A 27974-nucleotide genomic window follows, 5' to 3' on the forward strand; every position below is an offset into this window, starting at 1 on the left:
ATAGCAGACCACCTATCAAGATTAGAGGATTCATCCCATATAGATGAGCAAAAGTCGATAAAGGAAGAGTTTCTGAATGATCAACTATTGGCAATAGAGTTATAATCCCCCCAAGAGGAAACTCCCAACAAAAGAAGATGATAACGAATGAAGCAAAGTTCTATATATGAGACAAACCTTATTTGTTCAAAAGAGGTGTTGTTCAGATAATAAAGAGATGTGTGCCTGAATCCGAAGTCCAACAAATTCTATAAAATTGCCATTCGTCTGAATACGGTGGACATCAAGGAGAGGCAAACAAACAACCCATAAGGTATTGCAGTCAGGTTTCTTTTGGCCTAATTTATTTAAAGATGCTGCGGGATTTGTGAAAAGCTGTGATAAATGCCACAGGTTGGGCATAATATCAAGAAGGCACGAGATGCCATTGAATGAAATCTTGGAGGTGGAGATCTTTGGGACAAGAATTGACTTCATAGGTCCCTTCCCATTATCATATGGAAATCATTATATACTTGTGGCAGTTAATTACGCTTCTAAATTGGTCGAGGCCATTGCTTTGCCAACCAATGAATCTAAAGTAGTAAGTCGCTTCCTCATGAAGCATATTTTCACAAGGTTTGGCACTCCAAGGGCTATCATCAGCGATGGAGGTAAGCATTTCATAAATCAAACGATAAAAAATCTGTTAGTTAAATTTGGTGTCAGGCACAAGGTAGCAATGGAATATCACCCCCAAATTAGCAGACAAGTTGAGGTATCAAATCGTGAGGTGAAACAAATCCTTTAGAAATCCGTCAATGATACAAGAAAGGACTGAGCTATTAAACTAGATGAAGTGCACTAGGCTTACCAGACTGCATATAAAACAACAATTGGCACTTCACCGGATCATATGGTATTACTGTTGATAAAAATGGAGCACCAAGTATATTGGTCCATCAAAAAGTTAAACCTAGACCCGGAGTTGGTAGGTAGAACGCGTATGGATTAGGTCCATGAATTGGGGGAATTCAGACTACACGTTTATGAGAATGCAAAGTTCTATAAAGAAAAGATGAAGCGATGGCATGACAAGTATATCATCACTCAAACATTTGAGCCAGGCCAAAAAGTCTTTCTTTTTAACTCATGTTTGCGTCTTTTCCAGGTAAGCTTCGATCAAAATAGAGTGGACCATTTGAGGTGGTGCAAATGTCGGCAAATGGAGCCGTGGAACTATGCAATTACGCCAAACCAACCACATTCGTGGAGAATGGCCATTGTGTTAAGCACTATTTTTGACAAGACATCAATCGTGAGAAAGAAAAATTAAGCTTGAAAATGAATAAAGCTACAACTAAGGCATGCCGTTACTTTAAATTAGGCACTATGCGGGAGGCAATCCATGAGGTAGTCTAAAATATATATATATTTTTTATTATTAGAGGTTATAATGATTTTTTTAGTTTGCTAAAATTTCATTTTATTTTAGTGTATAATTAGGATAGTGTAAATTATTCACAAAAATAACGTAAAAAAAGAGTTTGGACGTGGACTTGCACCATCCTAGTTCAATTTTTTGTGTCGTGGAGTTGCACTATCCCAGTTCAATTTTTTCTCAAGTATATTTTCAAACATTTTTTGTGAAAATAAGTCCCAAGTAAAGTGTGCGATGCAGACCTGGTTTATTTCTGTACACATTAAATTTTGGAATTTGAATATACTAAATAGTGAGGTCTGTGACAAGTCAGCGTCGCGAACCTGTAAGGATTTTTGGGATCTTCAATAAAAAAAGACAGGTTTAGCCCTTTTTAATTAATTATACCTGACCCATTTAATTTTTTATAAGTAGAAATACCCTTTCTAACTCCTAAATGTCTACACAATACCCATTCCTCACTCCTACAAACTCTATAAATTCTCTCCTCTAAAGCATATCTGTGATGCACTCATTCAATTCAAACAAGATTTTGTGAGTTTCTACTTCACACCAACAAGAAAAAATGTCATAAAGCCGAATGCCCGAAAAGGAACCAGCAGGCCCTAGCAGCAGGAAAAGAGAGAGAGAAAGACACCCTCTATACCACCTTCCCCACATATGTCTCGAGGTCAATCTCATCAATTCGGCTTAAAAATGGAACATCCAACAGGAAATAATTGGTACAAGCTATTATACCCCGCACTCTCGAGCTCGGAATATCTTCTTAAGTTCCTTAGATACTATCATATGAGACGGATAATCTACGACACTATCAAACAACTCTATGGAAAGAAGATTGCGATACCTCATGAGAAGGAGGGTTGAAAATGGAGTCATAAGAATCCAAAAGGAATTGGAGGCCAAGTAATGAGTCGTAGGACTCGATTTACCTACGTAAGCCACTAAGTTAAGAGTCTTATACACTTAAGTTTCTTAAGGATATATCAAGCTTACGTAGTGTGGATTACATCGGCTCTTAAGACAAGACGAGATTATGAACCCACGGAGGAGAGGAGAAGGCGACATATGCAATTAAGGTAAGTTCTTCACTTTTCTTCTGTGAATTAATTATCCATGGTATTCCCTAAGCACGTGGCGGTGTATATATGTATTTTAAGATGTCTATAGAATTAATTCTTTAGCTTGGAAATTGAGAGGAAGTTGAAAGAACAAAGAGGAAAAACGTTAAAAACTAGTTAACAAACCCATTTTGGGAGGGGACAGTTGTTAGTAATATTGGTATAACTTCTTGTGTATAGCTTCATTTTGGGTTATTAAATATGTTTTGGAAATTTATTTCATAGTTATATAACTTTCATTTATACTTTCAAATTTAGTTTTACTTTTAGCTTCTCGAACAAGGGTGATGAAGTGTAGAGGAGGTACTGCCCAGATTTTGGTTTTGGAAATCTTACACGGATTGCTGTTGGTGTTTTGGGCATATCGTTTTGTACAAAAATAATGTAGGGGTGATTCAAAATTGTATACGACCCTAATACACATGTATATAACTTTCATGAAGTACGTAAATCCTTTTCCCTCCATTACCCCTTCGAAATGAAGTGACAAGGTAAAACATTAAGCTATCCAGAATTCACGTTTTGATAGTTTTGAGTGAGTTGTTGCTGCAGGGGTGTAATGTATTGTTGTAGGGCCTAAATGTATTCTAAAAGGGATGTGGATGCTTCTGGTTGCATCCACACGACCCCTCGTTGCGTATAATGAAAGGCGTTACAAAATAAAGGTTAGACGCCCTATTGTGATATCATATTTTTGAATAAGTCGTTCGGAGTTTATGTTGGATATTGTTGGTGTGAATTGCTGCAGGTTGTTATTGTTGGTTGGTTTCAGGTCTTAGGGACCTAATTGGAAATTTGGATAAGGCATATTATAAGGGAGGTACTACCCAATTTTCGTTGACGCCTTAGCGAATAACATAACTAGTTGGGGAAACGACTAAGGAAATAGATTCCATTAATACTAAGGTGTAACCTAGGTTGATGGAAAGTAAAAAGGGTTGATATTCATATTACTTTGATGTTGAATAGGTTCAAAGGACGGCGACGCAAGCAGGATAAGGAATAATTCAGACAAGGTATGTGAAGCTATCTTTTGGCGCATTTTTGGAATAAGTATGTAGAGCTATTCTTCTTTTCTTTTGGCATGTATTAGATGTAAGCTATAAATGATATGTATATGAAATTTGAGATTCAATCCATTCGTAAAGCCCTGAGTATGAGTCGAGACTCTCGTTTACTTCTTGATATTAGAACTCTTGCAATAACTGAGTCATTGCCTTTAAGTCTTCTATGTGATGAAAACTAGTACATGTAAAGCCTATCTCTTCTTTCCTTTGGAATGGCTTAATTTTAAGTAAAATGATATATGATATGGGTTTAGAGGTAATTCCAGTTATGAGCTCTGAGTATAACTCATGACTTGTAGTCACTTTTGAACATGTAGAGTCTGAAAGTAACCAAATTACTATTCTCGAGCCTGTTATATAATGAATAGTAAGTAGAGGTACCATGTGCCGTCCCGCTTGGAGGTACACTGGACTTGCACATTTCTGGCCCTTCAGCGCCAGCCTATGGCCCAGCACTGCCAGCAGGGCCAGCAGACACGTCAGCAGACAGAGTAGCATGGGCGCCTGACAGCCAGCATGGGCGCCTGACAGCCAGAATGGGCGCCTGATAGCCAGAATGGGCACCTGACAGCCCAGCATGGGCACCTGACAGCTCAGCATGGGCACAACTTGTAAAGCTGCATAGTTTACATTTGTTTAGGATTATTCCTTTGGGTTTATCAACCCTTGTCTGTATTTATAAGTCCCTTGGACAGTTTGTAATGTTTTGTTAAAAAAATATATCACAGAAAATTGGCTCCTTGGCCTCCAAAAGCTCTCTCTCATTTACTCTATCTTTGTGGCTGCTTTGTGTGGATTGTTTGTAGACTTCTTGCGGTTTGTTCTTGCCTTGTGTGCAAGATTGTGTTAGGACTTAGCCTTAACTTGCCTTGAGTTGCAGTTTTTAGGTTGTCCCACGCGGCGTTGAAATAGCCCCGTGACAAGTGGTATCAGAGCAGGCTCTCAAACATGACGTTACCGTCGCAGCACACTGAAGAAGTTGTTCAGGGAGGAGAGGCAGGTACTCACAAGGAAACTGCCAAAAAGCGTGATAAAAATAGGGGCAGGGAACGTTCCATGCCCCCAGCCAGTGGGAGAAGCCACGTTGCTGACGATGGTGATTGCTCAGCAACCAGCCAGCTCGACGAGAAGATAATCACCGTCGAGGCTGGCCTGACGGCACTGAACGGTCGTCTTAGTGTTGTGGAGAATAACGTCGACACCCTTGAGTCCATCGCCCTTGACGGGCTGGACGAAGTTAAGGGTAACCTTACAGAGCAAGGTGAAGAGTTTAGAGAAGGGCTGTCCACCCTAGAACTCAAGCTCACTGAAGCTCTCTCTTCCCTACATGAAGAGATTGCAGCCTTGAAGACGCGGGTAGAAGAATCCGCCCTTGCAGGGCCTGCCAACCCTGTCAACGTTCGCGAGACGCGAATAGAAGCTCCCAAGCCAAAGGAGTTTCGAGGAGACAGAAGTGCCCAGGATGTCGAAAATTTCCTGTGGCAGATGGATGCTTATTTCGAGCACATAGTTATCAACAGTGAGGCTGCCAAAATCAGGGCGGCAGCCATGTACCTTAGCGACACAGCCATGCTGTGGTGGCGAAGGAAGAAAGCAGACATGGAGAAGGGGGACTGCACCATTGACACCTGGAGGCAGTTTAAGGAAGAACTCAAGCGGCAGTTCTACCCCCAAAATGTAGTTCACGAAGCTCGCAGGAGGCTGAGGGAGCTGAAACAGACTTCCACCATTCGTGAATACGTGAAGGAGTTCACCAAACTCACCCTTCAAATTCCAAGTCTGTACGGAGAGGACTTGTTATTCTACTTTATGGATGGCCTCTAGAACTGGGCAAAGCAAGAGTTATTGAGGCGACAAGTCGGAGATGTGGATGAGGCCATTGTGGTAGCTGAATCCTTGGCAGATTTCAAGGCAGTGTCCTCAAAGGGGAGGGACAACAGGAGTAAAACTGTTCCTCCCAAAGCGGACAACAACTGGAATAAGGGCAAATCTGTTCCGAACAAGGAGAGCGACAACAGGAATCACAACCGCAACCAGCCTTCGCGATTCTGCAGAAACTATGAGGATCGCAGGAGAGGCGCCCCTCAACGCGAGAGCTGTTACTTATGCGGGGAAAATTCACATGCTCCCCGAAATTGTTCGTCACTAGGTAAACTTACTGCCATGATAGCTGCCGAGAAACAGTACAATCAAGGAGCGGGGCAGGCCGCCCAACAACCTGCTAACCCTGAGTAGAAGAAAGACAATGCTCTTGGGTTGTTTGGTCACATGACTTTGGCTGCGCTTGCCGCCCAGCCCTTAAAGATCAGACCACGTGAGTCATTGTTTGTTGATGCAAAGCTGAACAGACAGGATGTCCGGATAATGATAGACACTGGAGCCACTCATAATTTCATGACGAAGGAACGGGCCCGAAGCTTGGGGCTCGCATATGCGTCCAGCGACACCATGCTGAAGACTGTTAACGCCGCTCCCACTTCCGTCAATGGGATCGCCCCGAAGGTACGACTTGCTTTAGGGACATGGGAGGGCATGACAGACTTCACCATCGCCCCGATGGATGTTTTCGATGTTGTGCTTGGGCTAGATTTCTGGTATGAAGTCAATGCGTTTATTTCGCCGCGACTCAACCAATTGCACATTAAGGATCCAGGTGGCTCGTGCGTGGTGCCCCTTATTCGGGTACCACAAAAAGGCGTCCAATTATCAGCGATGCAGCTCATCAAGGGCTTTAAGAAGGGTGATCCAACCTTTCTTGCTGCATTGGTCTAGACCAATGACAGCCCACTAGAGGCAGCGCCTCTTCCTCCCGCAATTGAGAAAGTCCTTGATGACAATAAGGACGTAATGCCAGAGGAGCTCCCCCAGCGGTTGCCACCGCGAAGGGGAATTGACCATAAGATTGAGCTGATTCCTAGGGCAAAGCCGCCCGCCATGACTACTTATCGCATGGCGCCCCCCGAATTAGCCGAGTTGAAGAAGCAGTTAGAAGAGCTGCTGGATGCAGGCCATATCAGGCCATCCAAGGCACCCTTTGGTGCACCCGTCCTATTCCAGAAGAAGAAGGAAGGGACGTTGAGGCTATGTATAGATTACTGGGCTTTGAATAAAGTCACAGTAAAGAACAAGTACCCGATTCCTTTGATCGCGGACCTGTTTGATCGCTTGGGCCAGGCGAAGGTTTTCACCAAGATGGACCTACGGAAGGGCTACTACCAGGTCCGGATTGCTGAAGGGGATGAGTCAAAGATGACGTGCGTTACGCGCTATGGAGCTTTTGAATGGCTCGTCATGCCATTCGGACTGACAAATGCTCCAGCCATATTCTGCACATTGATGAACGAGCTGTTCCACCCATATTTGGATCCGTTCGTGGTCATCTATCTGGATGATATTGTCGTCTATAGCAACAGCATGGAGGAACACGCTGAACATCTCCGCAAAGTATTCCAGGTACTGAGGCTCAACGAATTGTGCGTCAAACGTGAGAAGTGCAGTTTTGCACAACCCATTGTGCAGTTCTTGGGCCATACTATCAGCCATGGTGAAATCAGGATGGACGTGGACAAGGTCCAAGCCATTCTAGATTGGGAGGCCCCAACGAAGGTACCCGAGCTTCGGTCCTTCCTTGGCCTCGCCAATTATTATAGGCGGTTTATTTCTGCCTACTCCGCAATTGCTGCCCCTCTCACAGACTTGTTGAAGAAAGGTCGGGAGTGGACTTGGGACGAGCAATGCGAAGCAGCCTTTGAGAAACTGAAGGTCGCCATCACTGAAGAACCCATTTTGGCACTGCCTGATTTTTCCAAAGCCTTTGAGGTACACACTGATGCATCTGATTTTTCCATCGGTGGTGTGTTGATGCAGGAAGGCCACCCAATTACCTTCGAGAGCAGGAAGCTGAAAGTTGCCGAAAGACACTATTCGGCACACGAAAGGGAAATGACGGTCGTTGTCCACTGCCTAAGGACTTGCCGTCACTACATATTGGGTTCCCACTTTGTCGTCAAGACGGACAATGTCGTGACAAGCTACTTCCAAACCCAAAAGAGCCTAACTGCCAAACAGGCTCGCTGGCAAGATTTCCTGGCGGAGTTTGATTATACCTTTGAACATAAACCGGGAAAGGCCAACGTTGTTGCTGATGCGCTCAGCCGCAAGGCGATTCTGGCCCCTCTTATGAGCTCAACTGTTAGCACCATCACTGAGCAAATTAGGGAAGGCATGCTGCAGGATCCGGTGGCAAAACAACTGCTTACCTTGCCTCAGCAAGGTAAGACGAAGCGGTTTTGGGAGGAAGATGGCCTGCTTTTTACTACTGGCAGGCGACTGTACATCCCAAGGTGGGCTAGCCTTAGGCGTACATTGATCAAAGAGGGACATGACTCTGCCTGGGCGGGCCACCCTGGGCAGAAACGGACGTTGGCATTGGTAGAATCCTCTTATTATTGGCCTCGCATGCAGGACGACATAGAGGTCTTCATGCGCACCTGCCTTGTCTGTCAGCAAGACAAGGTCGAGAACAAGGCTCCGGGCGGCTTGCTGGAGCCGCTGCCTATTGCAGAAAGGCCATGGGACAGCGTCACCATGGACTTTATCACCTGCTTGCCAAATTCTTAGGGATTTGGTACTATCATGGTTGTTGTGGATCGCTTCTCTAAGTATGCGACCTTCACAGCCACATCGACCAATTGCAAAGCAAAGGAGGCTGCTCATCTCTTCTTGAGGGACGTGGTGAAGAATTGGGGCGTGCCTAGGCACATCATCAGCGATCGTGACCCCCGATTCACTGGGGCATTCTGGAGGGAACTGTTTACACTGCTTGGGTCGGAGTTGCACTTTTCCACCAGTTTTCATCCTCAAACTGATGGACAAACTGAGCGGATCAACGGACTACTGGAATGCTATCTGAGGCATTACGTTAGCGCCAACCAGAGAGATTGGGCGAAGTTGCTTGACACTGCCCAGTTTTCATACAACCTACAGAGGAGCGAGGCGACCGGCAGGAGTCCCTTCGAATTGGCTACTGGACAGCAGCCTAATACCCCACAGTCTTTGCCCACTGGAGTTGGCTTGAGAAACCCAGGGGCGTACCATATGGCCAAGGCTTGGGAGGAGCAAGTCGACTTGGCCAGATCGTATCTTGACAAGGCAAGCAGAAAGATGAAGAAGTTCACCGATCGTAAGCGGCGCCTTGTCAATTACCGCATCGGGGATAGAGTTATGATAAAACTCAATCCTCGACAGTTCAAATCCTTGAGAAGCGTCAGCCAGAGCTTGATTAGACGCTACGAGGGACCCTTCGAGATTACTGCCAAGGCTGGCAAGATCTCATACAGGGTAGACCTGCCCCATCATCTGAAGATTCACCCAGTCTTCCACGCCAGCCAACTGAAGCCATATTTTGGCGACATGGAAGATCAGGAATGGGGGCAGACCGGATGTGCGCAGATTTTCATTGCTCCGCCAACCGTGGATAAACAGGTCGAAGCTATCATTGACCACCAACTCGTCCGCGGCAAGGGGTGGAATAACTCTAATGCACAGTTCCTAGTCCATTGGAAAGGAACAGATCCGGAAGAGGCAACCTGGGAAAGGTATGAGGACCTATGGCAATTCTATGACAAGGTCCAACACTACCTACATTTGTGCGGCGCCGAGGTCATCGCCAACTCAGGTGGGGGAGCGTGTGCCGTCCCGCTTGGAGGTACACTGGACTTGCACATTTCTGGCCCTTCAGCGCCAGCCTATGGCCCAGCACTGCCAGCAGGGCCAGCAGACACGTTAGTAGACAGAGTAGCATAGGCGCCTGACAAGCCAGCATGGGCGCCTGACAGCCAGAATGGGCGCCTGACAGCCAGAATGGGCACCTGACAGCCCAGCATGGGCACCTGACAGCCCAGCATGGGCACAACTTGTAAAGCTGCATAGTTTACATTTGTTTAGGATTATTCCTTTGGGTTTCTCAACCCTTGTCTGTATTTATAAGTCCCTTGGACAGTTTGTAACGTTTTGTTAAAAAAATATATCACTGAAAATTGGCTCCTTGGCCTCCAAAAGCTCTCTCTCATTTACTCTATCTTTGTGGCTGCTTTGTGTGGATTGTTTGTAGACTTCTTGCGGTTTGTTCTTGCCTTGTGTGCAAGATTGTGTTAGGACTTAGCCTTAATTGCCTTAAGTTGCAGTTTTTAGGTACTGCCCAGATTTTGGTTTTGGAAATCTTACACGGATTGCTGTTGGTGTTTTGGGCATATCGTTTTGTACAAAAATACTGTAGGGGTGATTCAAAATTGTATACGACCCTAATACACATGTATATAACTTTCATGAAGTACGTAAATCCTTTTCCCTCCATTACCCCTTCGAAATGAAGCGACAAGGTAAAACATTAAGCTATCCAGAATTCATGTTTTGATAGTTTTGAGTGAGTTGTTGCTGCAGGGGTGTAATGTATTGTTGTAGGGCCTAAATGTATTCTAAAAGGGATGTGGATGCTTCTGGTTGAATCCACACGACCCCTCGTTGCGTATAATGAAAGGCGTTATAAAATAAAGGTTAGACGCCCTATTGTGATATCATATTTTTGAATAAGTCGTTTGGAGTGTATGTTGGATATTGTTGGTGTGAATTGCTGCAGGTTGTTATTGTTGGTTGGTTTCAGGTCTTAGGGACCTAATTGGAAATTTGGATAAGGCATATTATAAGGGAGGTACTACCCAATTTTCGTTGACGCCTTAGCGAATAACATAACTAGTTGGGGAAACGACTAAGGAAATAGATTCCATTAATACTAAGGTGTAACCTAGGTTGATGGAAAGTAAAAAGGGTTGATATTCATATTACTTTGATGTTGAATAGGTTCAAAGGACGGCGACGCAAGCAGAATAAGGAATAATTCAGACAAGGTATGTGAAGCTATCTTTTGGCGCATATTTGGAATAAGTATGTAGAGCTATTCTTCTTTTCTTTTGGCATGTATTAGATGTAAGCTATAAATGATATGTATATGAAATTTGGGATTCAATCCATTCGTAAAGCCTTGAGTATGAGTCGAGACTCTCGTTTACTTCTTGATATTAGAACTCTTGCAATAACTAAGTCATTGCCTTTAAGTCTTCTATGTGATGAAAACTAGTACATGTAAAGCCTATCTCTTCTTTCCTTTGGAATGGCTTAATTTTAAGTAAAATGATATATGATATGGGTTTAGAGGTAATTCCAGTTATGAGCTCTGAGTATAACTCATGACTTGTAGTCACTTTTGAACATGTAGAGTCTGAAAGTAACCAAATTACTATTCTCGAGCCTGTTATATAATGAATAGTAAGTGGAGGTACCAGCTCTTCTTTTTAAAGACTCTGAAATGATAAATGCGTCTGATTGCATAAGTTGAGTCTTTGACTAGATAAATTATGTTTCTGATTGCATAGACTATATTTCTGATGGCATAAATTGTGTGGAATTATCTTGATGCGTGTCTGTGATCCCTGAAGCCCCAACTGATGTAAGCCCTAATGACATCTAAAGGGGTACCTCGGATAATTACTCCCCTAGTTTTCAGGTGACGGTTCACTTGACTATTTCATCGAGTCTCAGATAATGACTTAGTTCCATATGGTTTCCCACTACTTTACTCATGCATACTGTAACCCATCCTTCACTGCATCCCATGATGGGCCAGGAATAGTTATCGTGCATAGTTTTACTATTTCTTTCACCGCATCCCAGGCCAGATTTGTACAGTTCCACACACGAGAAGATAATTCTGTACGTGAGGTGTGATATATGTTATATGTTATAATGATACGATTAATCACTAAGTCCCGTACTGGCTATAATATGATGGTATATGTGGAGAAATAAGGAAGGAACACTGATTCCCTCCTTAGATGGCCGGGTACAGTATGTATATTATGATGGTACGCTATAGACATACACCACTCCATTCACCGAGTCCCTCACTAAAGGGGCCGAACACTTTATGTAGGCATATATATGAGATTAGAGTGATACATTTGCGACCCCGAGCCCCTTAGTGAACCGGATGTAAGAAGATGACTTACATGATAAGATTATAGCATATACGATGATATGATACCGTGTACGATGATATGATGAAATAAAATACATGATGATATGATGACATGTGAATATAAGAAAGTGATTATGACACCGAGTTCACTAGAGGGCCGGGTACAGCATGTGATGATGTGTATGACTTACGTGTCCTAAGGTGCAGGTACAGTAATTCTTTAAGTTGTTATACTTGTCCCCTGCATCCCTATTTTAGTTATGGTCTCAGTTACAATGTGTTATGCTTTAAATACTCAGTACATATATCGTACTGACCCCCCATTCCCTGGGGGGCTGCGTTTTATTCCCTTAGGTACAGATGTTCATTCTGGAGATCTGTCAGCTTAGGAGTTCCTCTGAGCTATGTTGGAAGTGCTTCACTATTCTGGAGCCCAAATTTGTGATATAGGTCACTTAATGTATATATATTTGTACATTTAGGGGTACGGCGGGGGCCCTACCCCGCCATATGTTGTTGTTACTAATCCTAGAGGTCTGTAGACATATAGATATGGGTTATTTATAAGTTTGTTTCAACGGTGCCTATAAGGAATGTTGTAAATGTTTTTATGTTATGGCAGCCTCATCGGCGCGTGTCCTTTCATGATACGATACGAATGAAAGAGGCTACAGGTACATGAAAAAGATTTAAACTATTGTTGTTTTTGTGTATAGTATCACATCACACATGGTTCAACTTAAGTGTAGCTGATAAATATGCATAAGAGGGTCTAGGTCAGACCCAGTCGCGGCCTATGGGGTTGGGTCATGACAAAAGTAGTATCAGAGCAGTTTGTCCTTAAAGTGTCTACAGACCGTGTCTAGTAGAGTCTTGTTTATCGGTGTGTTGTGGACCACATCTATAGATAGAAGGCTACAGGACATTTAGGATGTTACTTTATTTCATATCTAAGATCGTGCGATAGAGCCGAGCCATAGGAAATGAAATTCCTCATACTAACCTGCGATTTTAGCAGGAGGACAATGCCGATAAAAGAAAGTAACTGACAATATTGGATGTTACAAAGCACGCAGGTAAGCAAAGGAACGAAGGACCTAGGTCAGGTAAGGTGTTGCAATACAATTGATATATAAAGTTGGAAAATGAAAGAAAAATTTTACAGGAAAGTGCAATAGGTGCAGTTCAAGGGGACATACGAGGTAAGTCCATGTTCATACTGCTAATGTGGGCGCCCTATGTGGCTACGATATGAGATGATATGAATCTATATGTGTGCCCTGGGTGGCTGCGATATGATACGGTACGAATATATATCTGTGTGCCCTGTGAGGCATAGTTGGTATTTTTTGTGTGCAGTTGTTGAGATAGTAAGAAATTCAAAGGAAACTCTGCCCAAATTTTTCTAGAAATAAGAGAAGAATGAGATACAGGGTTGTACTATGTCTTGAAAGGTTGTTCTCATAACAATGATGAGATTTGACTAAATAAGTATGGATGACCTCGAGAAATAAAATAATTGTTGAGTTAATGGCAATAGAAACTAGGAGGTTAATACTAGAATAGTAGAACGAAGTTAAAAAGGACCTATAAGCAAAAGAAGATGACTCAGAGAGGACTGATAGATCGGGATAAACTGATATAGTAAGGCATCGCCTGAATTGATATATAGGGATAAACTATGGCAAGTTTTAATTGAGGGAAGTAACAGTATGATTAAGACAAAAGTATGAGGGATAAAGAATTGTGATGGATATGAAATGTTAATAAGACAGCTTGTGAAACATTAAGGATAATACTAACTAAGAAGGGTAAGTAGCCCATAGTAAGAATCATAAAGAAAGTCAAGCAGTGTTATACTATGGGACTGAATGTGAACAGGGTACCAGGTGAATATAACAAAAACCGTTATGAGAATAAGTAAAGGGTAAAATGGAATTCCTTATGCCCAACCAAAAATGGAAATGAGCTAAAGGAATAATACAAAAGTTCTAATAGAGGCACTCAAGATAGATGTGCTTAATTAAGTATGAGTACCGAACAAAAAGGGAGATAGACAGTTACAAATTAAAAGTATAGTATGATGAAAAAGTAATAAGATAAGGCCCCTATTACAACAAAGCTAATATGGTTTTAATCAGGATTAGAAGGGAGCCTGAAGCACATGACAAAGATGAAAGTTCAGAAGGCATAATGAAGTTAATATACGTGACTCCACCTTGATGGTTAGTGAGATCCTGCAAGGAGAGGGAATGTCGATTTGCAGAACAACTGCTACATTATGAGGTTATTAGAAGAATAATCTGTATCCACGGGAATAAAGTTAGTATAACGACGAAGCTTGAAACATGAGTCATTAAAGTATAAGTACACTAGAGTGGGGAATTTGCACAAATTATGAGCCCTCGCTAATTACTTATTGGGGTGAATGGAATGTTACTTTGAATTCACTACTACATTACAGATATTACTCGAGTATCAATCGTTGGATGAGATTTTGTATGATACATTGCGAATACTAAAGCACCCTACGGTTATGCTAGGGTTTCCTAGAAAGGCAACCTAACGTGGGGATGATTTAACAGAAGATGTAGATATGGTGCAGCACGTTAAATATATTGGAGTAAGAATCATTCGTGTGTGAATAGCTAAATATAAATGGAGGATGACATGGGTACACCCTAAAAGGGGGGAAGTGGACAAGAGAAGTACAAGCATAAGATAAAATCAACTAACGCTATCGTATGTAAATGGGAACGCTTAAACTTCAAATGAGACCCTATAAGGGATGGACGAGATCATACCCGCACTAATGCACTGGATTCTGTCAAAACTCCGAAGTTAAGCGTGCTTGGGTAAGAGTAGCACTGGGATTGGTGACCTCTTGGGAAGTGAAGAAGGAAACGAAATAAGTATGACAAAAATAGATTATAAAGGCATGTTAGTACAATGAAACATATAGAACAGAGTAAGCTAAGAGCAGAAAAGATTATGAAAGAAATACAACGTAGCTCGTGAAAATGGCACAAGAATAGTAATAGCAATGTGATTGCCATATTTAGAATCTATTACAGAAAAGTATAAGGTGGTTCAATGCAGAACTATTAAGATATAATTGGTATTAAAGACAAAAGTCATAGCGGAGCTCTGACCTCCCCTGACCTCGACCGAAGGAGGTAAGCCGCTAGTATAGCGACACTAAAGCATTTTCTTAATGGCTCTACGTACCTACACACATTTGTATAAGCATTACAGAATAATATGTGGTAATAAAACTAGAAAGAAGATCTGAGTAAAAGAGCAAGATAGCATACCTAAGGTGTTACAAGTTGAATTAAGAGGAGTTGTATAATGGCTTAAACTAAGAGGATCATCATAAGCTTGATAGCCTATTACGGGGGATGGGAATCCTGACTCAGAGATGGAAGGCGATTAATGTAGGTTATAGTGTAGGCTGACCTCACACTCTATGGAAGTATAAGTTCATATGGGTTATGATAGATAAGCTGACAAAATTAACCCATTTTCTTCCAATTAGGAAGGTATAATAATCTAAGGGTTATACGAGATGACATAGCAAGAAAATAATAAGATTTCACGGGTTCCCATATCTATTATCTCGAACGGGGAAGTTCAATGTATGGCTAATCGCTGGAGATCATTCTGGTAAGGATTGGAAACATAGGTGAATCTTAGTACGATATTTTGCCCTTCAATTAATGGATAGGCCCAGAGGGGATCTAGTAAATTATTGATGAAGTAAAGCTTAATCCGGGACAAGCAATCGATTAGAAGCCTAGAATCGGCAAGAAGGGGATACATTGATCCTTCTCAGCGCATTTGTAGAATAGATAAAGCTACCTATGAGTGGGACCTACCATCCGATTTGAAACAATACATTCAGTTTTCACAGATCAATGCTACGCAAGAATATGAACGACGCTCCCAAAATATTTCCCGTGGAGGAGGTCCACGTAACAGGGAGTTATCCTACGAGGGGCAACCCATTTCCATCCGGGATCAGCATATTAAATGAGTTACGATCTAAGGACATAGCTTCCGTCAAGGTACTGTGGCAGAATAAGAATTGTGAAGACATAACCTGGGAAGTTCAAGAGGATATGAAACACAGGTGTCCGCACCTATTCCCGATGTCTACAGATAACCCCTAGTCCTGGAACTCGTATATTAATTACTTGGATAAGAATGTATGTCATTCCAGTAGAAACGAATCTCCCTACAATTTGTATAAAGTCTTAAGGGAAGTTTTATTAAACATTCGGGGACGAATGTTCTAAAGGGGGGGAAGGATGTTAAACCCCACACTATTGAGATCGGAATATATTCATAAGTTCCTTAGACACTATCATGTGAGTCGGATAAGCTATGACACTATCAAACAACTCTAAGGAAAGAAGTTTGCGATATCTTGTGAGAAGGAAGGTTGGAAATAGAGTCATAAGAATCCGAAAGAAATTAGAGGCCAAGTAATGAGTCGTAGGACTCGATTTACCTACGTAAGACACTAAGTTAAGAGTCTTATACACTTAAGTTTCTTAAAGATATATCAATCTTACGTAGTGCGGATTACATCGGCTCTTAAGACAAGACGAGATTACGAACCCACGGGGGAGAGGAGAAGGCGACATATGGCAGCAAAAGGAGGTGCCACGTGGCAGCCTAGGGAAGTTCCACATGGAAGTAGGTGACCCACCTTCTTGGGGTCAAGTAGGTGACCCACCTACTTGTGGGTGGGCCCCACCAGGGACATGTGGCAGCCTTGGATGCTAAGGGTGGATACGTGGCCCAATAAGGGCTTGACACGTGTCACCCTTAGGGGCTGACTTAATGACTCTTAAGTCATTTGGAGTCCAAAAACATCAGCTAAACATAGAGACAAAACGTGAGAGGAAGAGAGTACTACGACAACCATGGTTCAAAAAGAATTAAGGTAAGTTCTTCACTTTTGTTCTGTGAATTAATTATCTATGCTGTTCCCTAAGCACGTGGAGGTGTATATATATATTTTACGATGTCTACGGAATTAATTCTTCATTTTGGACTTGAGAGGAAGTTGAAAGAACAAAGAGGGAAAACGTTAAAAACTAGTTAACAAACCCGTTTTTGGAGGGGACAGTTGTTAGTAATATTTGTATAAATTCTTGTGTATATCTTAGTTTCGGGTTATTCAATATGTTTTGGAAAGGTATTTCATATTTATATAACTTTTATTTAGACTTTAAAATCCAGTTTTACTTTTAGCTTCTCGAAAAAGGGTGATGAAGTGTAGAGGCGGTAATGCCTAGATTTTGGTTTTGAAAATCTTACACGGATTGTTGTTGGTGTTTTGGGCATATCGTTTTGTAAAAAAATAATGTAGGGGTGATTCAAAATTGTATACGACCCTAATACACATGTATATAACTTTCATGAAGTACGTAAATCCTTTTCCCTCCATTACCCCTTCGAAATGAAGCGACAAGGTAAAATATTAAGCTATCCAGAATTCACGTTTTGATAGTTTTGAGTGAGTTATTGCTGCAGGGGTGTAATGTATTGTTGCAGGGCCTAAATGCATTCTAAAAGGTATGTGGATGCTTCTGTTTGCAGCCACACGACCCCTCATTGCATATAATAAAAGAAACGCCCTATTGTGATATCGTATTTTTGAATAAGTAATTTGGAGTTTATGTTGGATATTGTTGGTGTGAATTGATGTAGGTTGTTGTTGTTGGTTGGCTGCAGGTCTTAGGGACCAAATTGGAAATTTGGATAGGGCACATTAGAGGGGAGGTGCTTCCCAATTTTCGTTGACGCCTTAGCGAATAACAGAACTAGTCGGGGAAACGACTAAGGAAATAGATTCCATTAATACTAAGGTATAACCTAGGTTGATGGAAAGTAAAAAGGGTTGATATTCATATTACTTTGATGTTGAATAGGTTCAAAGGACGGCGACGCAAGCAGGATAAGGAATAATTCAGACAAGGTATGTGAAGCTTTCTTTTGGCGCATTTTTGGAATAAGTATGTAGAGCTATTCTTCTTTTCTTTTGGCATGTATTAGATGTACGCTATAAATGATATGTATATGAAATTTGGGATTCAATCCATTCGTAAAGCCCTGAGTATGAGTCGAGACTTTCGTTTACTTCTTGATATTAGAACTCTTGCAATAACTGAGTCATTGCCTTTAAGTCTTCTATGTGATGAAAACTAGTACATGTAAAGCCTATCTCTTCTTTCCTTTGGAATGGCTTAATTTTAAGTAAAATGATATATGATATGGGTTTAGAGGTAATTCCAGTTATGAGCTCTGAGTATAACTCATGACTTGTAGTCACTTTTGAACATGTAGAGTCTGAAAGTAACTAAATTACTATTCTCGAGCCTGTTATATAATGAATAGTAAGTGGAGGTACGGGCTCTTCTTTTTAAAGACTCTGAAATGATAAATGCGTCTGATTGCATAAGTTGAGTCTTTTACTAGATAAATTATGTTTCTGATTGCATAGACTATATTTCTGGTGGCATAAATTGTGTGGAATTATCTTGATGCGTGTCTGTGATCCCTGAAGCCCCAACTGATGTAAGCCCTAATGACATCTAAAGGGGTACCTCGGATAATTACTCCCCTAGTTTTTAGGTGACGGTTCACTTAACTGTTTCATCTAGTTTCAGATAATGACTTAGTTGCATATGGTTTCCCACTACTCTACTAATGCACACTGTAACCCATCCTTCACCGCGTCCCTTGATGGGCCGGGAATAGTTATCATGCACAGTTTTACTATTTCTCTCACCTCATCCTGGGCTATATTTTTATAGTTCCATGCACGAAAAAATGATTCTGTAGGTAAGGTGTGATATATGTTATATGTTATGACGATACGATTATTCACCGAGTCCCAGGCCGTTTGTAATATGATGGTATATGTGGCGAAATAAGGAAGGAACACTGAGTCCCTCCTTAGAGGGCCAGATACAGTATGTATATTATGATGGTACGCTATAGATGTACACCACTCCATTCGCCGAGTCCCTCACTAAAGGGGCCAAATACTTTATGTAGGCATGCATATGAGATTAGAGTGATACATTTGCGACCCCGAGCCCCGTAGTGAACCAGATGTAATACGATGACTTACATGATAAGATTATACCGTATATGATGATATGATTCCGTGTATGATGATATGATGAAATGAAATACATGATGTTACGATGACATGTGAATATGAGAAAGTTATTATGACACCGAGTTCACTAGAGGGCCGGGCACAGCAAATGATGATGTGTATGATTTACGTGTCCTAAGGTGAAGGTACAGTAATTCGTTAAGTTGTTATACTTGTCCCCTGCATCCCTATTTTAGTTATGGTATCAGTTACGATGTGTTATGATTTATATACTCAGTACATATATCGTACTGACACCCTATTTCTCGAGGGGCTGCGTTTCATGCTTGCAGGTACAAATGTTCATTCTGGAGATCCGTCATCTTAGGAGTTCCTCTCAGCTATGTTGGAACTACTTCACTATTATAGAGCCCAAATTTGTGATACTGGTCACTTAATGTATATATATTTGTACATTCAGGGGTACGGCGGGGGACCTCTCCCGCCATATGTTGTTGTTACTATTCCTAGAGGTCTGTAGATATATGGATGTAGGTTGTTTATAAGTTTGTTTCGACGGTGCCTATACGACATATTGTAAATGTTTTTATGTTATGGCAGCCTCGTCGGCGCGTGCTCTTTCATGATACGATACGAATGAAAGAAGCTACAGGTACATGAAAAAGTTTAAACTATTGAAGTTTTTGTGTATAGTATCACATCACACACGGTTCAACTTAAGTGTAGCTGATAAATACACATAAGAGAGTCCAGGTAAGACCCCAGTCGCGGCCTATGGGGTTGGGTCATGAACAAGCGACACACCGAATCTTACTATCTCTCAAATATGCCAATTGATGAAGAAATATTGGCCAGACACTACCCACAAATGATGAGGAGAATAAAAGAGCTTAATATTAATTTTTTGTTCGTGATCCAAAGCCGTGCAATCTACACGTAGTGCGAGCATTTCATGTAGATTATCAACCAAATCAGTGCACTTATTATATCACAGTGCGAGGGGTTGATGTACCTCTATCTCCAATGGCCATAAATGAGATATTAGGAACTTTAGAGTTGCCTACCACCACCCTGATAGAGTTGAATATTCAACCACAATACAGGGATGTCCGTCATAATTTATTTGGACCTAGGTCAACAACAAAGTGGGTACGTCACAGGCCTGATTTTTATGAGACCACTGAAGATGATATCCCTATGTATGAGGATAGAAGGAGGATAACTCAGATATGGAGTTAGATTTGGAATGCCACAGAGCTTCACCCTTTGTCGGTTGAAGATCTGGCTACTGGTGGACTGATGGATGAGTAGACAGGGAAGTCTACTACTTTGTGCTCCTGAGGACAGTGCCCAACTCTAAGTGTGGGGTGGAATGTATTTTTAATTTAAACTACATCTGTTTATTTTTGTTAGTTTGATGTTTTGTTTTATCTGAATTGCAATATCTGTTTACTTTTGTCAGATTGATGTTTTGGTTTATCTGTATTGTTTTATCTATTCATTTTTTTCAGTTTGATGTTTATGTTTATATTGAATATTTAATGTTGTTTAAAATTTTCTTTTTTTGAATTTACTAGCTAACTTTGGATTTCTTGGTATTTGTTTTTGGTTCTTTTGCCATGGATAGTCCCTTTGAATTGTATAATTTTTTTAATTTTTTTTAGATATTTGTAATGTATATAAAGTATTTTTCTAACATATTAGATTGCATAGGTAACAAATGAAATGGATGAAAAACCTGATATAAAAAAAATTAACTAAATTGAGACACCTATGACTCTGTTGTTAGATTTTGAATAATGTTGAATTCAAGTGATTGTGGTTAAAATTTTTGTAGAATTATCATTTTGAAATTAAACATGTGTAGTATGAGTAAGGTTAATTGTATAATCCTTTTTCTGTTGATTGTGGAACTTGCCCTGTGTGTATGAGTAGTGAAAACAAATGAAGTTTAGAATTTAGGGAAAGAATCTAGGCAATTCTTGCATAACTTCATGTAAAACCCACTTGTTTGAGACCATAATTTTTATACAAAAAGCCAAGCGCTTTGGAAGAGAATAAACGGACAAATGGGGGTGGGGGGAGGGTTACAACCTTTTGTTACTAAGAGTAAAACCATTGGCGCAAATAATTCAAATACAATCTTGTGTTAGGGAAGACAAGTATGTGGAAAGTTAAAAGAATGCCAACCACATTGTGGTTGAAGAGAGTAAAGAAAAAATGAAATCCCCTACACTAATAAATGAATAGAAAGGATAAGATAAAGAAATAACAAAAGTGGTGAGAACATGGTTATGAAGTACTTGCATGGAATTACTAAATATAGTGTATTGAAACCTCTTGGAAACTGAGTCACTATACATGTCTAGCTTTCTACCCACCCGTCCCCTAGCCCACATTACAACCTGAAAAAGTCTTCAGTGATCCTTAAATCTTAGCCACCTTAATAGAGCTTCTTAATACACCAAGGGCAAGCCTATGTGTAATAACCCAGAAGGTCATTTTTGGAAATTGTGTAAAATGACCATTTTACCCCTCCCTTTAGATGCCCCAAGTCATTTTTGATTGATACCAGGTGTTGATTTTTAGAAAATTCTATGAAAAGTTAACTCTTTGGAAATTTTGAGTTTTCATAAGTTTTAAGTATTAAAAAGTGATATTTGGGGTCAATTGGAGTTACAAGTCTCAAAATGGAATTCCGTCGATTCTAGTAGCTCCAAATTATTGAAATTGGCTTAGCAGACTTTACGGAATCAGTTTTGGATTTGTAACGAAGTTTTGAGGCCTTGAGTTGAGAATTTGAGGAATTTTAAGCCAAGGTTTGATTTCGGTCAATTTTTTGAAGTTTTGATGCTCGGAATGGAATTCTGACATCTCCGTTGGATTTGAGAGATGGTTTTTGGTCTAGAAAGAGTATTGGTTGAATTTTTAGAGGTCCCGAGTCTGTTTTGGTATTTTGAAAGCCTAAGTTGGTTTAGTTATGACTTTTTGATTTTTGGGTCTACGCGATCTCGAATTCAAATTCTAATGGTTCCATCAGCTCCGGAATGACCAAATTAGGATAGTAGCACAATTTTAATGACTATTGAGGCAATCGATACGAGTTTGGAGCCATTTGACGCTTTTGAATTTGAAAGTTAGTCTATGGTTGACTTTGGTCAACATTCTTGAAAAATGCACTCGAATAAAAATTCTAACAACGCGGTTAGTTCCAGAATGTTGATTTTGGTCTAGAACGACCCTTCTTGGGTGTGAGACCCACTTTCTATTAAAATAATGTCGTACATGAATTCTGAATACTCCTTTAAGTCTGGAATATCGAATTTAGTGGGGTAGCATATCGATTTATGTTTATTGGATTCTGAAAATGAATCCCAAGCACCCTATCGAAGATTTTGGATTTTCCAAAATCTGATTTTGGCAGCAACTGGTGCAGCTCGTTTATGAGTTTTTCTCCAACTTTAAAACCCTTTATCTTGAGTTATATATATCCAAATTGGGTAATTCAAAAGATAAACTTGTGAGAGTTTTCGTGGAGAACGCATTGTAGAGCTTGAAAACTGATTTGGAGCATTCTATTCAGGTAAAATTAATGCTCTTATTTGCAGCAGTGTCCATTTTTTGAATGATTTGTTGAAGAACTTTGAGAAGTTATTTATTGACCTATATAAATCCAATTTTATTGATTCAAGGGTCTAAATTAAAGAGAATTTTGCGAGGAATCTCTTCGTGATCTCAGAAATGCGAGGCAAGCTTCATTTGAGGTAAAAATATATTTTTAGTTACTGATTTAGTCTTTTTCGAAATAAAATTTTATCAAATTTTGGAAGAGTGTATCTTGGTCAATATAAATCCATTTTGACTGATTCTTGAAGCTAGATTGTGAGGTTTTTTGCAAGGATCGTCATAGTATAATTTTTTTGTGTTGGAACAGTCTTTTTCTTCAAAATTAACTAATTTTGATGCTGCCATTTTTTGTCCTTTAGTCGGAATTTATGAGTTTTGGTTGTATGTTCATCTCGCATAGTTTCCCACCCCTAATTATGTTATAAATCTAATTTGTGAGCTTGGGTGATGTTTGGAACCTATTTTGGGAGGTCAAATCTGAAATTCCGTATATGGGTCCTATAATCCCCATTTTAGACATCGAGGTATTCTAAGGAGCTGAACCTGTTCACCAGGAAGGGTCTCCTTTTCTGTGAAACTTGCACCAACAAGCATCTTAACCACTACTACTATGGAAGCAACAAGGAACTGCATACAGACCTGCACCAGCCTATCCATCCCCTATATTTGTTTGTTTCTTTACTAACTGCTTATGCAGGTTCTCAGAGTCTCAAACAAAGGGAGACAACAGCCTGGTATGTTGGGAACTCATCATCACATCAACAATCCATCCATACCAATTTCCATACTTCAACACCTGCAGCAACACTCTTGCACCCCAGCTACAGATCCAAATTTGAGAAAACATTGCTTCTCAATTCATCAGCTGCCAACATCATCCATCATCTTCCCCACCTATATGCAGCACACAAGGAGCAACTACAAGTCAATAATACTAGTTACAGCAGCTTGCAGAATTGTTTGTTTGTGTGTTGCTCTGGGTTTGTTTGTCTGTGCAGGTATCCCAAGGAGCTGATCCTCATCACAATGAAGGATCTATTTATGAGTATAACATGCAACAACAAGCAGCCTACCACTTCAGCAAGAGAGGCCATAAGGAATGGGTTACAGATTTGCAGCAGCCTTTACATATCCTACATTCGTCTATTTCTTTGGCCTCTTGTAGGTGCAGGTTTACAGAGCTTCAAACGAAGGGAGACTAAAGACTGGCATGCTAAGGCCTCCCCAACACTCTCCAACAATCCATACATGCCAGCTACTATGCTTCATTGTTTGCAGCAGTCCTATGGCAGCCAAGCTACTTGGAATCCTTATTGGGTTACTTGTTTGAGTGCAGGCTACACTACTGGATGGAATACTCCAATATACAAGGCACCATCAGAGGAGCTTCTAAGCAGCTGCACAAGTCAGAGATGCAACACCTTCAAAATGCAGCATGCAAAAAGTCAGTGCCAATATTTTATCAACAACAACTCCAAGGCTGCTGGTTGCTACAGCTCAATATATTTCCTATCCTATCATCCTCTCTAACTGATATATACATGATCTTGATGTGGATGCACCCTTCCATTTGGACTTACCTGGTATGACAAGACTAAAAAGGACAAAGATGAACAGAACCTCCTCTCCCCATGTGAGATAGAAGGTTCATATACTTGTTCTTCTTCAATTTAGCTATGTATGATACGTAGCGTAGTTGAATAGGACTAGTGTAGGTTACTTTCTTGTTTTCTCATGGAAGGGTAGAGTCTCCCTCATTTATGCTTTCTTAGTCGACTTGTATCGGGAGGAGTCATCCCATAGGTCGGCTAACTCATGAACCATCCTAAGTTCGGAGGTAAGGTTTATGTCCCCCTCCGTGTATTTTTTTTCTTTAATTTTATTTATGATAAGGCTTGGGGTGCTGCTCAACCCCTGACTATGCATGAGAGGTGGGAGCCTCGTGTAGGGTCTGTTCCCATAAAAAAAAAATTGGTCCGTCTCCAAAAATTATGAAATTAGTGTATAAACAACAGTATCGACATTGTGGTTTAGTTTTTGACAGCGTGACAGCATTCTGAGGTCGTTCAAAATGGAAAAACTCCAGCACAGTGATTTGAAACTCGTGTGTTTAGCCTACAGGTAGGCTACGGTTTTACCTTTCTTTAGATTGAGGTGGAATGTGTGAAAGCAAGTTGAAATAGTTGGAATTTGGGTTGGATAGTTTGATTGTATATTTTAGCTATTAGAAATTATGTTTTAGGCTTGTTATCGATTTTATTCTGGATATTAAGAAGCATGTGTATCTTATCTTTATTTGTTAGTATTATAAGAAGAGTTGAATGAGCATGTTGTTGATACTGTGGAGTATGTTGGCCTTAGTATGGGATGTAAACTTACTTTAGATGCTCCGGCGTCGCTTCGGTAGACTTAGATCCTTGTAGAATAGTATAGCGGGCTAGCGCCTGGTAGTTTGTCCTTAGTTAGGCGTTACCTTGCTCTTAATAATATCCTAATACATAAATAGGTATAATTATGACTTTCGTGATGCATCAACAATATTAGATTTCATGATCGTTGACTTTGGCTCCAGTTCTAGTTTTAGCGGCATATCGGTTGACTTATTTGGGAAAAGATTTTTGGTACTATTGTATTCTAGTTGGGAAGTAAAACATTTGGAATCATAGGATAAATTATCTGTGAGCATTTGGGTACCAAGTCCTGGCCTCCGTTCTCAATTATCGGGGAGCATCCGGGTAATTAGCCCCAGCCTCTACCGGCTTGCTAGTATAACGAGCATCCAGGTACCCAGTATCGGCCTCGATCATATAGCATCCGGGTACCCATTCCCAGCCTCGACCACACTTATGTATTATGGGAAGCATTCGGGTACCCAGTCCCAGCCTTGGCCACTTTGAAAATTTGGGTGAGCATCTGAGTTGCAGTCCCGACTTCGACCCCTAAGTCACCCCTAGATCGATTGACTCTTGGAGATTCTGGGGTTGGAAATGATATAGTACTTTGGCTCCTGACATCGCAGATTCTTGGTTCCTAGCCTTGGTAGTTGTAGCTATTCTTTGTACTCGGCGGGCTTATGGGGGTTCATTCGGGTTTTTATCTAAATTGGGCACGAGTGTCCCTGCTGGGCTTATGGGAGGATAGTTAGGTATAGTTAGTTGTAGCTCTCGTAGATTGTACTATTTTCACCTGTGATGCTTATGTTGAATCTTATTTAGGCTTATTCCTCTTTTTCATATTATTTTTACCCTTTTTGCTCAGTCGACCTATGATGCCTACTGGGTACCTGTTGTCTTGGTACTCATACTACACTTTTCATCTACTTTTGTGATGTAGGATCGAGCATCAGCTACCGTCACAAATAGATCGAGCCTGTTGCAGTTAGATTCGGAGACTAGGGTAAGAACTTGGCATTTCTCGATCACTTCTATCTCCTTTAGTATGGATGGCCCATCTTTTCAGACTAGCCAGTTGTTGTATATATTTTCGGTCCACTTTCTGGACTTGTACTCATCTTTTATTTTGTACTAGCTCTATACTTGTGACTTCTATATTTTGAGAGAGTTCTTTAGTTATTTATATCATGTTTTGGTTTACTTTTGCTTATTCTTTCTGCCTATCTTTATAATTTTCCACTCTTGTTTAGTTTCTTCCCTCAAACCCATTATTTGAAGTTTCGGGTTGACGGGTTTGCTTACCTACTAGTGGGTTATAGTAGGTGCCATCATCACCTAAGGAATTGGGTCGTGAAACTATGGTTCATCTTGAGAAACATGTGACTTCATTAGAGAGAGTCAACAAATTTTGTTTAAATACCCATTGTTGTTGAAAAGAAATGTAACTGCGAGAGTATGGGTAATTCTTTCTTGGTGAGAATTTTATTTTTAATGAGGAAATGTTAATTTTGCATGAATTTTAATTTAACAAGACATATGATTTTTTTTCATTACAGAATCAACTCTCGAGTTTATGTGGTGTTGAGTTAGTCAGTTGCGCGAACAAAATTAGATATGTGTGTGTAATGTAAGCTACTTGTGCAATCACTGTGGTTTGGTAGAATTGCTTTATATATTATATGTTTGGTATTTTAGAAATAAGACCGGGAGTTTTTTTGAGGAAGAACAAAGCTATAAGTGTGGGGTGGTGATCTTGAGTACATTTATGTGCCCAATAGTAAATAAAACCCATAATTCATTAGTCAAGTTGAGAGCAAATTCATAGATTGTAGTTCATATTTTCGCATATTTGTGTATTGCTGTAATCAACCAATATGATTAGACACTTTTAAGGCTAATTGAGAAAGAATAGACATTCAAAACATGATCGTATTGAAAGTGAATCTCAAAGGAGAAGTTGGAAATAAAATGTGAAGAAAATGCATCATAAAGAAGTTTGTCTACATCGCGCACTAAGCTTCAGTGATTTAATTCCAACACTTCAAATTTATTTGACTCAACAGTGCGTGCACTCCAAGTTTGTGTCGCGGACCTGGTTCTGAATAGAACAAATTTTCACGAACACAGAAAATGAAAAATCGCACTAAATTTAAAGAAGACTTTAGTGTACTTATTTGAACTCCGCATTTTTGGTGCTATAAATAGCAACTTTACATACCTTATTGAAAAAAGTAGATCAGATTGTCGGATTTGGATTGGAGAAGATGACGGAAGAACTACTTTTGGGTAATATTCTTTTTTTTTCTTTCAATTGAATTCAATTTTTTATGTTCTTAATGATTTATGTAATTATGTTAGTAAATTATGAGTGGCTAAATCACGTTGTTCTTGGTTTATAGCCACAAGATGAAGGTTTAAATCTTATTTGCTTTGGTTAAAAGTGGGATTTTGTATGTGATTAGTCCTATATTCTTGTTTTCATTATTTTAATTCCTGATCACTATTAGAATAAATTTGTTGTCCACTTGGAACTCAAAAAATAGAAAGGGGATAGAACATTAGAATATAGGGAGAATGTTTGTCCTAGAATTGCCTAGAATAATTCGTGTACAGAATAACTGTGACACATATTTATAGACCATGTTTGGTTACTAAACATGATGATATGATTAATACATTTTTGTTGGTTCATCCTTATCCCCTCTCAACGATGTAGTTAAGCAGTCAACAAAAATAGGCAATTAGAGGTCAAAAGATCATAATTGTAAAATCAACCCTGTAAATCAGTAATCGAAAGACCCATTGGATACCAAAGTAAAGGATGTTAGACCAGTAATCTATAAGCACTATAACCCTGGGAATGGACTCTTTCTTAAATTGATAAAATTTCTCTAATATCTATGAATCATTTTCTTATATCGTTTTTGGTAGAATCATTTTAGATATAAATGAATTCAACTCTTTCCAAACACACATGAATAATTTGATTCATTGAAAAGATAACCAACACCTAATAAAACTTTCCTATGGGTTCGATATCCGTCTCTTTAAAAGGGTCACTATATTACTTTTGAGACTGTGTACACTTGCATGTGCGTTTGCATGCAATACTCATGAATAATATGCTAAGAGGCATGGTTGGGGACCCTCGGGATTCTAATCGTTGTGTCATGGCT

The sequence above is a fragment of the Solanum dulcamara genome, chromosome 8 (assembly GCF_947179165.1).
Source record: "Solanum dulcamara chromosome 8, daSolDulc1.2, whole genome shotgun sequence".
In the NCBI taxonomy this organism is placed as follows: Eukaryota; Viridiplantae; Streptophyta; class Magnoliopsida; order Solanales; family Solanaceae; genus Solanum; species Solanum dulcamara.